At 44.0% G+C, this 14,568-nt stretch overlaps 1 protein-coding gene across 19 annotated transcripts in view; it reads left to right on the forward strand.

The window, feature by feature from the left end:
- The window catches only part of RBFOX1 (RNA binding fox-1 homolog 1), a 1,681,944-nt gene that overhangs the window by 1,481,494 nt on the left and 185,882 nt on the right, over positions 1-14,568 (forward strand). The gene's annotated exons all lie outside the window — the stretch shown is intronic.

Consider the following 14,568-nt stretch of genomic DNA (forward strand, 5'->3'; position numbering starts at 1 on the left):
GTCGTCTGTGTGGAATCATACATATGTAATCTTTTTTTTTTTTAATGCCTTTTTGGAGATACCATTTACATACCGTAAAATCCACCTATTCAAGGTATACAATTCAGGGATCATTATGGTATTTACAGAACTGTACAACCACTGCCACAGTCTATCTTAGGAATATTTCCATCACCCCCCAATCCATCTGTCCTTTACAGCCACCCCCTGCTGGGTTCCCGCCCCAGCCCTCCTTATCCTAGCCAAATTCATTCAAGTTGCACCCACATTGTGGCTTATGTCCCTAGCATCTTCTCTACTACATAGCCCCCGAGGTATGGGTGACCTGGGCTGCCAAAAGGCAGCAAGAGAATTTTGTAGAACTGTTTTGCATTTTGATGGTGGTGGTAACATACCTCTGTGCACCCAAAAGTCAACTTTCTTGTCTATGAATGAATGGAATGGATTAAAAACAAGCAAACAAACGGAAAAGAAACAGCCTATCACCACTGCCAATGGAAACTAATATTGCTGGCTATTCATAAAAGCTAGTCACTCTAAACAAAAATGATGATTAAAAGTACACCATGTTTATTTGCATACCACGGAAGTAACCATGCAATATGCATCTCAGGAGAGGTTTATGTAAACATTTAGGAAACCTTGTTCTGTGGAATTCTTGAGAAGCCTGGACACATGCAGCTTCTGTCCAGAACACTTTATAGGTGCAGTGCACTTAGGCCTCTTTCTCCTGACCTCTGAAAAAACTAGTATTTGTGAAGAAGTGTATTGGTTTGAAATAGTTATCTGTTTTCTTATAACCAAGTTCAGTTCAATTCAATCGCTCACTCATGTCCAACTCTTTGCAACCCCATGGACTGTAGCACCTCAGGCTTCCCTGTCCATCACCAACTCCTGGAGCTTGCTCAAACTCATGTCCATCAAGTTGGTGATGCCGTCCAACCATCTCATCCTCTGTCATCCCCTTCTTGTAACCAAGGCAATCATCTAACTTTGCTACCTGGTACCTCATTCATTTGCAAGTTCCGTTTGGAGATTTTTCAAAATAATGTAAATTGAAAAGTTTTCTATTGCTTTCCCTTTTTTATTGTGCCAAAATATGTGTAAAATTATTAACCACTTTATCATGTACAGTCCAGTGGCATTAAGTACATTCACAGGGTAGCACATCCATCACTACTGCAGAGTCCCAGACGTCCCCATCACCCCAACAGGAAACCCGGTATCCATCAGGCAGACGTCTTCCATTCCTCCCTCCCCACAGCCCCTGGGAGTCACCAGTCTGCTTTCTTTCTGTATACATTTGCCTCTTCTGGCTTTTTCTAAAGACTCGGTCATACAGTATTTGACCTTTTGTGTCTGCCTCCTTTCATTTAGAATGCTTTCAAGGTTCATCCACGTTGTAGCATGGACCAGTACTTCGTTCTTTTTCTATGACTGAATCCTATTCCACTGTATGGATAGGTCATATTTTGTTTATCCATCCATCCATTGATGGGCATTTGGGTTGTTTCTACCTCTTGGCTGTTGTCAATAGTGCTGCCCCTGTCTTGTTTGTCATTGTTTGCTGTAACTTAGAGATGGATTTATTAAATGAGCTTGCAAATGTAGTAGGTGTTTATTGTCATTGTGTTGACTACCAGTGGTAGTGATGGGGCTGTTGTTCATTTGTGTGTTGGTTTTTTTTGTGTGATAACCAATGGTAGGGCTTGTTATTTTAGGACTAAAAATGTTCCCATCAGGCATTATTTATTAAGCTTCCACATGGACCAACCGTACACACTGCTGTGGAAGATTCATTCCTTCACTCACAAAGATTTATTAAACATCTGCTTAGGCCATACTTGATGATGTGAGTGAGCCAGACGGAAATGGTCTTTTCCATCTTTTTTGAAAAAAATTGTTTTTTGGCTGCACTGGGTGTTCATTGCTGTGTGCACAGGCTTTCTCCAGGTGTGGAGAGTGTGGAGAGTTGGGCTCCTTTCCAGCTGCAGTGCACAGGCTTATCGCGGTGGCTTCTCTTGCACGGCCTCAGTAGTTGTGGCACATCGGCTTTGTTGCCCCATGGCACGTGGACTCCTCCCAGACCAGGGATTGAACTCATGACCCTTGGATTGGCAGGTGGATTCTTAACCGCTGGACCACCATGGAAGTCCAGCTCATTCCCTCTTAGAACTAAATGTGGGAAACAGTAAAAATGTAGGAATCAAATGCCTCTATAAACACACATGGTGAGACATGCTCTTAAGGAAAAGATGGGTGCTATGGAGGATTATAAAAAGCAGAGGTACCACCTGCAAATGCATAGCCGGGGGACATTTCTTCAAGGACATGATATTTAAGGGGAAAAGAAAAAGCTTCCAGGTAAAAGGAATGCCAAGGTCATAGGTCCCAAGGTTGGAAAGAGCTGGGCTTATTCAAAGACTTAAAAAAGAAAAAAAAAAAAAAAGAGGCAGTACGTCTAAGGGCTTGTGAAGAGGGTGTCGGGATGCACAGTGGCAAAGGAGAACAAGAAGCAGCCACAGGGATCCTACGGTGTGTTCTATAAGGGGGTGGGCTTCCCAGCTGAAAGCTATGGGAAGCCATTGAAAAGAATTTAAGGCAGAAAAGTTTAAAAAATGACATTTCGAAGGAAAGAATTAATTATTCCTGTGCTGTGCTGAGTCGCTCAGTCGTGTCCAACTCTTTGCGACTCTATGGACTGTAGCCCCGCCAGGATCCTCTGTCCATGAGGATTCTCCAGGCAAGAATACTGGAGTCGGTTGCCATGCCCTTCTCCGGGGCATCTTCCAGACCCAGGGATCGAACGTATTTCTCCCACATTGCAGGTGAATTCTTTACCATTTGAGCCACCAGGGTCGCTTACCTTAAAGGAAATATTAAGCCAGCAGGGTAGATGAGAAACTCAATATCCTTTTCTCACACAAAGAACTCTTAAGAGATCAACCTGGCGACTTGTAAATTGCATATTGCATGTTCACAGTGCCCCTGGCACTACAGCGAGGTGACACGGTGAGCAAACAGGCTCCCTCTATCAGAGAGCTTTTACACAGAGAGCCAAATACATAGATCAGAGGTGGTTCCACCAGGGTCATTGTGAGCTCCTTTTTTCAGTGTTTATTTTTATTATGTATTTATTTGGCTGTGCCAGGTCTTGGCTGTGGCACATGGGTCTTCAGTCCTGTTGTGGCATGCTGGATCCTTAGTTTAGGCATGTGTGCTCTTAGTTTTGGCATCTAGTTCCCCAACCAGGGATGGCACCTGGGCTCCCTGCATTTCGAGCTTGGAGTCTTAGCCACTGGACTACCAGAGAAGTTCCTGCGACTTCTCATTAAAGGCTGTCGAATGAACAGAAGTGGTCAGTGCTAAAGGCAGTATGATGAGCCGTTTGCATAGAGAGCTTGAATTGACACCTTTGTCAAGTGTAGGGAATGCAGAGAAAGTCAAGGACTGATCACTAGAGAGCTCATAGGTGGTGCGGTTTGGAAGAAAAGGCACTATTGAATGACATAGAGGGTACCTGGATGGAGGGTTGAACCAGAGAGTGCTATCATGGCAGCCTGGCAGGTAGGAACTGAGGACATGATCGAAGCTGGCATATTGGGCATCACTGAAGACGCAGGAGAAAGTAAAGTTTTGGGGAGAGATTCCAGGGGGCCAGGAGTTGAGGAATAAATGGGAAATACCAGAGTGGGTGTGCGCAGTACCCTCATAAACCTTTAGAGTAAAAAGGAGAAAGAAAAGATAGCAACAGAAGAGCACAGAGGTCTGAGGAACCGGTTTGTAGGAGAGTGGATTTTGATTCAATATTTTACACCACAGAGAAGAGAGATGGAGGAAGGACAGGGAATCAGAGATAGGGAACAACTCGAGGGAGAAAGCAGCAGAGCATTTTAGAGGAAATAGGAAGGAATCTGACCGTGAGCACACAGATTCAGTAGGTAGTCTGTGAAAGGAAAAGATGTACTTTATTGTTTACAGTTCCACTGACATATAAATGACATACAATAAGCTATGCATACTTAATAATTTTGTAATTATTTAGTGTCAATAAGTACATACGCATGGAACCATTTCTGCTCTCATGATAACAGATATATCCATCATCTTCAAAGTTTTCTTTTTCCACCTGGTAATTACTTTTTTTTGTTTATTTATTTGTTCATTTGTTTATTTATATTGAAGTGTAGTGATTTACAATGTTGTGTTAGTTTCAGAAGTACATATATATAGTTGTACATATATTCAGTTATATATACATATATATGTACATACATATGTGTGTGTATATATATATTCTTTTTCATTTTATATCTAGTAATTTGTATCTCTTAATCCTAGATTCCCAATTTATCCCTCCCCTGCCTTTTCCCTTGTCTTGTGTATCTGTGAATCTATTTCTATTCTGTAAATAAGTTCATTTGCTCCATATTTTAAATTCCATGTATAAGTCAGATCATATAATATTTGTCTTTCTCTTTGTGACTTACTTCACCTTGTATGATCATCTCTAGGTCCATCCATGTTGCCACAAATGGCATTATTTCATTCTTTTTTATGGTTGAGTAATATTCCACTGTATATTTATATGTAACAGTAAAGAAGTTCCTTAAAAAACTAAAAGGAGAGTTGCATATGATCCAGTGATCCCACTCCTGGGTATTTATCTAGAAAAAGAAAACTATAACTTGAAAAGATACATGCACCTCAGAGTTTACTCATAACCCCTCTGTAATCTTCCCTCTCTATTCTCTCCCCCATTCCCAGGAATCAACTGATCTGCTCCTGTAGTTTAGTTTTCAGTTTCTAGAATTTTCTATAAGTGACAGCAAGCGTTGCATGTCTTTTCCCTCTTCCTCTGGCTCCACTCTCACTCAGCATCATTGCTCACAGCTTTGTCCACCTTGTTGCATGCATCTGTCCATTCAGTCAGTTCAATCACTCAGTCGTGTCCAGCTCTTAGTGACCCCATGGACTGCAGGCACACCAAGCTTCACTGTCCATCACCAACTCCTGGAGCTTGGTCAAACTCATGTCCATCGAGTCAGTGATGCCATCCAGCCATCTCATCCTCCTTTGGCCCCTTCTCCTCCTGCCCTCAGTCTTTCCCAGCATCAGGTCTTTTCCAGTGAGTCGCCTCTTCACATCAGGTGGCCAAAGTGTTGGAATTTCAGCTTCAGCATCAATCCTTCCAGTGAAATATTCAGGATTGATTTCCTTTAGCATTGACTGGTTTGATCTCTTTGCAGTCCAAGGGACTCTCAAGAGTCTTCTCCAACACCACAGTTCAAAAGCATCAAGTCTTCGGCACTCAGCTTTTTTTATAGTCCAACCCTCACATCCATACATGACCACTGGACAAACCATAGCCTTGACTAGACAGACCATTGTTGACAAAGCAATGTCTCTGCTTTTGAATATGCTCTCTAGGTTGGTCATAACTTTCCTTCCACGGAGCAGGCATCTTTTAATTTCATGGCTGCAGTCACCATTTGCAGTGATTTTGGAGCCCCCCAAAATAAAGCCTGTCACTGTTTCCATTGTTTCCCCATCTATTTGCCATGAAATGATGGGACTAGATGCCATGATCTTAGTTTTTTGAAAGTTGAGTTTTAAGCCAACTTTTTCACTCTCCTCTTTCACTTTCATCAAGAGGTTCTTTAGTTCTTCTTCGGTTTCTGCCATAAGGGTGGTATCATCTGCACATCTGAGGTTATTGATATTTCTCCCGGCAGTCTTGATTCCAGCTTGTGCTTCCTCCAGCCCAGCATTCCTCATGATGTACTCTGCATGTAAGTTAAATAAGCAGGGTGACAGTATACAGCCTTGACGTACTCCTTTTCCTATTTGGAACCAGTCTGTTGTTCCATGTCCAGTTCTAACTGTTGCTTCTTGACCTGCATACAGATTTTACAGGTAAGGTGGTCTGGTATTCCCTTCTCTTTAAGAATTTTCCACATTTTGTTGTGCTCTACACAGTCAAAAGCTTTGGCATAGTCAATAAAGCAGAAGTAGATGTTTTTCTGGAACTCTCTTGTTTTTTTGTTTTTTTTTTTTTTATCCAGCAGATGTTGGCAATTTGATCTCTGGTTGTTGGCATGCATCAGTAGCCTACTCCTTATATACCGCTTTGTAGAATGTGCCACAATTTGTTGACTCATTTACCTGTGGATGGGCACCTGGTTGTTTTCCATTTTTGGCCACAAAGAAGTGACCAGCTTACAAATAGAGACTGCCATGGATGCCTGAAAACATTTCAGTTTTGAGGCAAAAGAAAACTCACTCTCCATTCTGGCTGCTGTAACAAGAATAGACAGCAGAAATTTATTGCGCACAGTTCAGGAGGCTGGAAGTCTAAGATCAGAGTGCCAGACGGTCAGGGGAGGGTCTGATTCCTGGTTCAGAGCCTCTCTACCTTTTCACATGATGAGAGGGGGTGAGGGGCTGTATGAGGTCTATTTTATGAGGGCACTAATCCTATTTGTGAGGGCTGCACCCTCATGACCTAATCACCTTGCCAAAGCCCCATCCTCTAATGCCATCACGTGAGACTTGAGGATTCTAACATGTGAATCTGGGGCAGTGAGTGGGGGACACAAACAGTCATACCCTAGCAAGAAGGAAGAGTGAGTGTGTGAAGAAACGGATGAATCCCGAGGTCAAGAGACAACCTGAGAAGGTTCTTGTATGCGACCTTCAAGCTCATCATCAACTGACAGAGTGAGAAAGGGAAAAATTTGGAAGCAACAGAATGAGTCCTAAATTTGGGCAAACCTGCCAGGAATCTGGCTCAGACAATCCCTAGGGTTTTTGAAGGGCATGGACAGCCTTTCTGACTTTGGAGACTGTGAAGTTGTGGTGCGACTTGATTATTTGGTGACTGTGTCTATTCTAGCGATGTTTGGATGGTACATACTGCTTACAGGAGCTCTTCCAGGCAAGAGGACCATGATGAGGTGAAGCAGGAGGGATTTGTGTCTGATCCTGAAGGGAGTCTTAGAACGTAGCCTCTTAGCTGGTTTTGAGGAAGGAGCAGTCATCCTAACAGGTGCCATCTTATTGTCTGCTGCAATTACATACTTGCGCTTTTCTCCCTTCTGCCAAAAGGGAAGATGCTTCTGTTTGTCCGTAACCTACTTTTGAGTTGTAGTAACCTGGCCTGACTGTGCAGAACATGGTCTATGACAAGTTTCTTCAAACTGTCTCTGCATCCTTGTGCGTTTACCAAGTGCACCTTCTCTTTACTTAACCTCAAAGTGGGTCAGAGCCATGCTTCTCCCAACCCTGGAATACACAGCCCTGTATCAGACACCTCATTTATTGCCCACAGGTAGAGTCGTACCCAGAATAACTCCAACTTTCCTTTGACAGGTGCACAGAGTGCTTATTGCCAGTGTGAGGTCACTCGAGGGGCTGTTATAGAGAAAAGATCGATCCATCTGTTAGGCTCCAAGAACATCTAATATATGTACATGATTTCACACAAAGTGCAGGATCTGTAAAAGGGAAGCAGACTGCACCCAGAGTTCCCAGCCAGAGTCGAGCAAAGTACAGACAGAAAAGAACTACCAGGTCATCCTTTCAGCTCCCCAAGGGCTGAGATGAGTCCCCGCAGGACATTTTCCTGCTGAATGTCTATTTAATGCGGGCCTCCAAACACATCATGGATCACTGTGCTGACAGAGCCAATGCTGTATTATATTAGAGACTGCTCCTGACAAGGTATTTTACTCTTGACATATTATAATTAGAGATTTGCAAGTGGTGAATTTCTCCATGTATCTCCAATAGCAACTTAACTTCTATTTTTAACACCTCTGCAGCTTGTCTAACAGTTTCCCACCAGCTCCAGGAACTAATGGGGGAAAAGAACGTGGGACTTAGAGCTTGGTCTCTGAGCTCTGGGCTCTGTCAACAGAGAGAGGAGCTGTTTAAGAAGCCAGCTTTCACTTGATCTTCAGCTCCTTCTAACTGGAGTGCTAACTGTGTCCCCAGTTTTCATGAATACCTTTGAGAAGATAAGACTTGGGTTGGTGATAACTTCCTGTCCTTAACCCTTTATATGCTGGCTCTTCTTTGGGAGCCAATTATATAGGTAAGGTTTGGAGAAAACTGTTCAGTACACTCCTTTTTGTTAACTGGTAATTATTATTATTACTATTAATTATTCTGGCAATTAATGTTTGTGGTTAAAAAAAATCACACAACAGAAAAGTGTATAAAATGAAAACTAAAATTTTCTTAGAGACAAGAATCACCAACTCTTTATATTTCCTTCCAGAAATGCTTTATGCAAACACAAACATATGCCTGTGTCTTAGTCTGTTCAGGCTGCTATAACAAAAATATTATAAATTGGCTGACTCATAAACAATAAGTATTTATTTCTCACAGTTTGGAGGGTGGGAAGTCCAAGATAGTGGCATCAGTAGATTTGGTGTCGGGTGAGAATTCACCTCCTGGTTCATGAAGAGCCATCTTGTCACTGAGTCCTCACTTAGCAGAAGGATCGAAGGAGCTCTTAGGAGTCTCCTTTATTTTATTTTTATTGGAATATAATTGCTTTACAATGGTGTGTTAGTTTCTGCTGTATGACAAAGTGACTCGACCATATGCAAACATATATTCCCTCCCTCTTTGATCTCTCTCCCACCACAGCCCCAACCCCGCCATCTAGGTCATCACAGAGCACTGAGCTGAGCTCCCTGTACTTTATATCAGCTTCTCACTAGCTATCTGTTTTACACAAGGCAGTGTATATACAGCAATCCAAATCCCCCACTTTGTCCCACCCTCCCCTTCCCTTCGGGAATCTCCTTTACAAAGCCACTGATCTCATTCATGGCAACACCAGTGGTAAAGAACCAGCCTGCCAATGCAGGAGACATAAAAAACGGGGGTTCGAGCCTGGGTTGGAAAGATCCCCTGGAGGAGGGAATGGCTACCCACTCCAGTATTCTTGCCTGAGGACTCCATGGACAGAGAAGCCTGGTGGGCTACAGTCCATGGGGTTGAAAAGAATTGGACACAACTGATGGACAGGGAGGCCTGGCGTGCTGCAATTCATGGAGTCTCAAAGAGTCGGACACGACTGAGTGACTGAACTGAACTGAACTGAAGTGATTGAGCAGGCATGCACAGTCTCATTCATGAAGACTCCACTCTCATGACCTGATCACCTTCCAAAGGCCCCACCTCCTAATACCATCACCTTGGGATCTAGGATTTCAGAATATGAATTTTGAGGAGATACAAACTCTTGGTTTATAGCAGCCTGGTTGTCTGTTTCTCTCTCTGTCTCTTATTCAATCTTCACATCTTCTAACTTCTCACTAGTTCCATTCCCAAAAGGACAGAATTAAAGTCTATTAATCACCTGCTTTGGCACCTTTTATATCTTGGAGATCGTTCTGTATCAAGCTTCGCATTCTTTTTCTTTTTTCATTTTGTGTGCTGTCTGACACAGAGAGGTCTGCCAGTGATTGAATTGGGTTGTTCCTGGGGTTCATTTTGCAGAGTCTGTATTCTCAATAGGCTGTAGTGAGCAGCTGAAAGCAAATAGCACTGCCCACTTCCGGTATCTCTATGAATGGTTAAAGGTGCCTGGGTTTAAATGTAGACCCTCCAGGGAGCCATGTGCAGCCCACAGACAGTCTAAAAAGACCTGACGCCCTCACCCTTGCCCAGGACATTGTGCCATCCAGTTCAGTTCACGGCCATTCCCCCGTGTGTCTGGGGCTATACCTCTTTTTAACAAAAGAAAGAAACTTGAGAGCCGTCTGGTGTCAGGGAGAAGAAAAGGAAAGACATGCTACCACTGATTGACACCTGTTATGGTCACAGACCCTACCGGACACACTTTCATCCTTCATCTCATCTTGTCCTCACCAAGCCTTTTACGGGGCTTCCCTGGTGGCTCAGCAGTAAAGAATCCACCTACAATGTAGGAGACGTGTCTTTGATTCCTGGGTCAGGAAGATCCCCGGAGAAGGCAATGGCAGCTCACTCCAGTATTCTTGCCTGGAAAATCCCATGGACAGAGGAGCCTGGTGGGCTACAGTCCAAGGGATCACAAAAAAGACAGACATGACTTGGCGAGGAAATAACAATAGCAAAGCTTTTAGATGCTGTTAGTGCTCCCCATGTTACACTGAGACCGGGGTTCAAGATGCCATAAGTATGGAGGAGTTGTGAGGGCAGAGTAGAGACCCTCACCAGCTAGATTAGTGTCAAAGTTCAGACTTTCCTCAGTCTCCAGGCTCTTCCCTACGAGGTCTCCTGGCCAGCAGCTAAGATGACCAGTGCCCGGGACCAGGGTGGACAATCTACAGTTCCACCCAAGGCTGGTTTCTTCAGCCTGTTCTTCAGTTTAGAGAAGCAGGTCAGCTAAGAAGCTGAAATCAGCATTTGCCAGGGTTAACCCCTCGGCTTCACCATTTCCAAGGTGAAGGCTGCTGGACCGGCTGTTTGACCTCTCTGCTCTTACAGCCCTACTGTTCCTTTTCTGCATGGTGGTTCTGCCATTCTCCAAACACCCTTCCTCTTCCCTTCTAAACATCACCAGAGGAAAAAGTTTTTAAAAATACCAGAGAGCCCCTCTTCCTGTTGGAAGACTTTGGCATTCCCTGCTTCCGTTTAAAGTTTGGCAAAATCGCTAAAGGATGCCAGTCTAAAAATAGGGTAAGTAGCTCCATCAAAACAGAAGGCAGGGACTTCCCTGGTGGTCTAGTGGTTAACAATCTGCCTTGCAGTACAGGGGATGTGAGTTCGATCCCTGGCTGGGGAACTAAGATCCCACATGTCATGGGGCAACTTAGCCTGCACAACATAACAGAAGATCCTGCATGCCACAGCTAAGACCTCATGCAGCCAAATAAATAAATAAAAATAAATATTTTAAGAAACAGGAGGCAGAGCATCCAGTCTCAGAAATAACAGTGTTTGTTCATCGAGTCTTAGGCTATGTTGTAATCACTGTACATGTACAATCTTGACCCTCCATTATCAAAAAAAGAGAACAGAATAAAAGTATATAGGAGGCATTGTCATCCTCCAGTTGAAAAACCCGAGGCAAGTGACTTTCTGAAGGTCATTGAAGCTAACAGATGGGAGCTGGGGCTCCAAACCAGGTGTGTCAGACCAAAACTCTTTAGGGCTTGGAGCCCAGAAGGCACCCCCAGGCAGGTTGGGGCACACACCTGGGGCGCGTCTCTCCATCCAACAGCCACGGCAAAGAAGAATGCTTTGCCCAGGAATTCCTCCATCCACTCTGGGGAGGGCCCTGGCAGATCCAGGCATGTGCAATATTACAGGCTTAGCGCTGGCTCTTATTTGAGACCAGTGCCTTGAGCAAACTCCAATAACATGTTTCAGCGGCTTCAAAATTGTCTTTTCAGATGACAGTGTAGCTGAGCTGTTTTGTCAATACCAGTTCCGCTTTCCTAAGGTTCACATTTGCTTTAAGGACACAGGTACTGCCTCTAATTCCCTCATGAGGCTGAGTATTATGCATTCGCTTGCTGTCTATGCTTTAGAATAAATGGTCCGTGGCTTTCAGGATGAATTAAAAGCCTGTGTTACCCAATTCCAGGGCCATTTTACCATTCCAGAGCACCAGTTGACCGAAGATCACCCAGTCCTGGGGGGCCAGTGTGTATCATTGAGTCCAACCAAGCTCAGTTCAGTTCAGTCGCTCAGTCGTGTCCAGCTCTTTCTTCAACCCCAGGGACTGCAGCACCACCAGGCTTCCTTGTCCATCACGAGCTTCTGGAGCTTGCTCAAACTCATGTCCATCAAGTTGGTGATGCCATCCAGCCATCTCATCCTCTGTCGTCCCCTTCTCCTCTTGCCTTCAGTCTTTCCCAGCATCAGGGTCTTTTCAAATGAGTCAGCTCTTCGCATCAGGTGGCCCAGGTATTGGAGTTTCAGCTTCAGCATCAGTCCTTCCAGTGCATATTCAGGACTGATTTCCTTTAGGACGGACTGGTTGGATCACCTTGCTATCCAAGGGACTCTCAAGAGTCTTCTCCAACACCACAGTTCAAAAGCATCAACTCTTTGGCACTCAGTTTTGGAGCCCAACTTAGGATAATTCTAAAGCCATGAGCATCAGAGACCCAAGTCTAATGTCTAAGAAGGACAGGCTTCCAGGGCTGCTGCCTGGAAGTTTGGAAAAATTGAAGGTTTTCATGACAAGTCAGGAAAAATGGTTCGAGATAAATAAATGCCCTTAGGTATTTTCAGGAGAAGGGGCTTCCCAGGTGGCACAGTGGTAAGGAATCCACTTCCCAGTGAAGGAGACACAAGAGATGTGGGTTCCATACCTGTGTCTGGAAGATCCCCTGGGGTAGGAAATGGCAACCAGCTCCAGTATTCTTACCTGGAGAATCCCATGGACTGAGAAGCCTGGAGGGCTACAGTCCATGGTGTCGCAAAGAGTTGGACACAACAGTTGCTCAGTCATGTCCGACTCTTTGCGATCCCATGGACTGTAGCCCACCAGTCTCCTCTGTCCATGGAATTCTCCAGGCAAGGAGACTGGAGTGAGTTGCCGTTCCCTTCTCCAGGGGATCTTCCTGACCCAGGGATAGAACTCTAGTCTCCTGCATCGCAGGCAGATTCTTTATCATTTAAGCCACCAGGGAATCCCATAGCCACAGACACCCCCACACACATTATCAACACATTATCAGGACAGGTAGTGAAGCATCAAGGTAAAGAGCATGGAGTTCCCATCCCAGTTCTGACCCAGGGTGGGACCGCTGGCATGGGATGGAAACTTTCCAAGCCTCACTTTCTCCCTTTGAGTACACGAGGCTGTGACATCTTGATGAGATAATGCTGATGAAGGGCTTAGCACAGAGATGGGCATATAGTAAATATTCTACCAGATGAGCTATTGTAATCAGGAAATAATTACATCATTCTCCATGGGAAATCAGAGCATTCTCCTTTGTCCTGAACTCTTCCTTCTAAATTTTTTTTTTTCAGGACAATAAATCCATCCTAAGAATTGTGAAATTTCCTGGGTTAAGGGGGATACAAAGACTCAATTTCCCACATTTATTTTAAAAGGGATTCTTGTATGTAATGATTTCCATACAAATTGTTTTCAATCACTCATGCCTGAGTTCAGCTGATGGGTACAAGTAAGTCATTGACCTAAGTCTGGGTCATAGAGAGCAAGGTTAGGGTTTATTAAAGGGATATATGACTTAATGTTTGGCCCAGATGGCTGAAGCCATCTTGCTTCTGCTGAACGAGGGAAGAACAGACCTATTCTATTTCCTTAGGGACTTTATTGTCGAATTTCCACTGGGAGTGTTAAGTCACCAGAAATGTTTCTTTGTGACTTTGTCTTCATTTGGTGTTTTGTGCTTGTTCATACCTATATTCATTGTCATCAATTTTACCCTCTCAGTATGACTAAGCAGTCTGTATCCTTGATGAAGATGTTAGTCTTTGAGCAAGTGTTTGCGCAGTGTCATTGTAAAGGGTTGGGATAATGATTGGATAATTCGAAGATGAAGTGGACTGTCTATGAGCTACACAAACAACTTTTAGGTGTTGGAGGAACCTTTGCATACCCCGTGGCCTCGTGCGGTGGTTTCATTCCTTTTGTTTGTTTTTATTCAGAGATTAATCTGTTTTGTGGGCAGTATTTGAAGCACTTACTAGCCAGCCATCAGCTCATGCTTTTAATTTGTGGCCATATATTTTGCAAACTGATGGTGAATTCCTACAAAATCTGTGCTCTGTTGGATTTTAGGCAGGAGAAAGAAGTTGGCTGTGCTGTTAATTGAGGGTTTCTGGGGGCTTCCAGCCAGACTCTTGGAGTATTAGAAATCGAAGGAACCACCTGTTGCAATCTCCTCATTGTATGGGTGTTAGGTGATCACATAAGTTAAGGGCTGAAACCTAGATACTTTCAGGCTCAGGCAAGTAACGTACATATGTGAATGGGTTTGGTTTATGTTGGAGACATCGGTAAAAGAAATAATTTTCTCCATTAAGATAAGAATTATAAAACCTTAGGCATTTTGCTATGTGGGACTCCCCTGGTGGCTTAGTGGTAAAATATCCGCCTGCAGTACAGGAGCCATGGGGGACTTGGGTTCAATCCCTAGGTCAGGCAGATCCCCTGGAGCAGGGCATGGCAACCCCCTCCAGTATTCTTGCCTGGAGGAACCCATGGATAGAGGAGCCTGACAGGCTACAGTCCATAGGGTCACAAGAGTTGGACATGACTGAAGCGACTTAGAATGCGTGCACACATGATGCTGTGTGACCCCTTGATAAAACCCTGTTGGCAGTCTAGAGGGCTCATGGCCCTTCCTCTCTTTCCTATCATTCCATTCAATATCTGCCATATTGAGTTGCTAGCCTGGCATTGCAATATCTTGATTTCTTTTCAAGAGCAAGCAGCATTTTGGATTTTTTATGTGCTCTCCCATTCACTTCTATTTTGTTCCTTTTTGTTATCTGCCCAGCTTCTGAAGATACTAAGTTTATAACCCCTGACTAGTTTTTGAACCTTCATTTATTCTTTTTTAATAAGAGTTGAAATGA

This window comes from Oryx dammah, unplaced genomic scaffold (assembly GCF_014754425.2).
Source record: "Oryx dammah isolate SB20612 unplaced genomic scaffold, SCBI_Odam_1.1 HiC_scaffold_2, whole genome shotgun sequence".
Classification (NCBI taxonomy): domain Eukaryota; kingdom Metazoa; phylum Chordata; class Mammalia; order Artiodactyla; family Bovidae; genus Oryx; species Oryx dammah.